General features: G+C 40.0%; 1 non-coding gene across 1 annotated transcript; it reads left to right on the forward strand.

The window, feature by feature from the left end:
• The first annotated feature begins 399 nt into the window (after positions 1 to 399).
• LOC139850798 (small nucleolar RNA R71) lies at positions 400 to 507 on the forward strand. Its single transcript, XR_011760178.1, has one exon. It is a non-coding gene; the product is annotated as a small nucleolar RNA R71 (small nucleolar RNA).
• The last annotated feature ends 493 nt before the right edge of the window (positions 508 to 1000 follow it).

The raw sequence follows: 1000 nt of genomic DNA on the forward strand, positions 1-1000 counted from the left end.
GAATTCATAGGAATGTCGTCCAAGTCAATGTGGTTGTATTGATTGATTTAGGGGCAATTCTTGGTGAGATGTGGTCCTTCACACCTTTGACAACCAACTTGCATCGTGACTATCGATTGTTGAAGCTTTTTCAACTCTTTCCCATACATTTGAAATTGATTGTTTAAGCTTGCTAAGGTAATTTGCCCATCATCGCTCTCCACTTGAACTACACTCTTCTTTGTCAAATCTCTTGGTGAAGGTGCCCATTCATATGTATTAACCGAGATGTCTTCTAGTAAAATTTCGGCCGCATTGGGTGATTTGTACATAAACATTCCACCCGAAGAAGAATCAAGATATTGCTTAGTCAAAGCATTAGTACCCCGGTAGAACATGTTGATTTACTCCTTCTTAGTCAAACCATGCGGTGGGCAAGCTCTTAACAACTTCTTGAAGCGCACCCACGCATCATACAAAGACTCATCCCCTCGTTGGGTGAACCCATTGATTTTCATTCTTAAACATTCCACCTTTGAAGGTGGGAAAAAGTGATTGATAAACGCATCGGTTAAATCTTGAAAAGACCTAATGGAATCGGATGGCAAATTCCTTAACCAAGCTTTTGCTTCTCCTTGAAGTTTAAAGGGGAATGCCCTTAGTTTAAAAAGCGTCATCGGAGATGTTTTTGGTTTTATAGATGTCACAAATATCGTTAAAGTGTTGAATGTGTTCGAAAGGATTCTCATCTATCAACCCATGAAAGAACATATCCTTGATCATTGTGAAAAAGTTACCCTCGATCTTCCAATTATCCGCTTCAATTGGTGGCTTTGTAATAGCCGACGGCACAACCGTTTGCACCACCAACCTAACATTCCACATTGGAGTGTCGTTTAGATCGGTTGCAATTTCATCATTCACCGGAACACCATTAACAACCAGATTTCCCTCTTCTTCTCCGTCCAATTCTATCAAACAAATGGCAAAACCTCAAAATGCTTCCTTAAATCCCGTTTTT

This window comes from Rutidosis leptorrhynchoides, chromosome 5 (genome assembly GCF_046630445.1).
Source record: "Rutidosis leptorrhynchoides isolate AG116_Rl617_1_P2 chromosome 5, CSIRO_AGI_Rlap_v1, whole genome shotgun sequence".
NCBI lineage: Eukaryota > Viridiplantae > Streptophyta > Magnoliopsida > Asterales > Asteraceae > Rutidosis > Rutidosis leptorrhynchoides.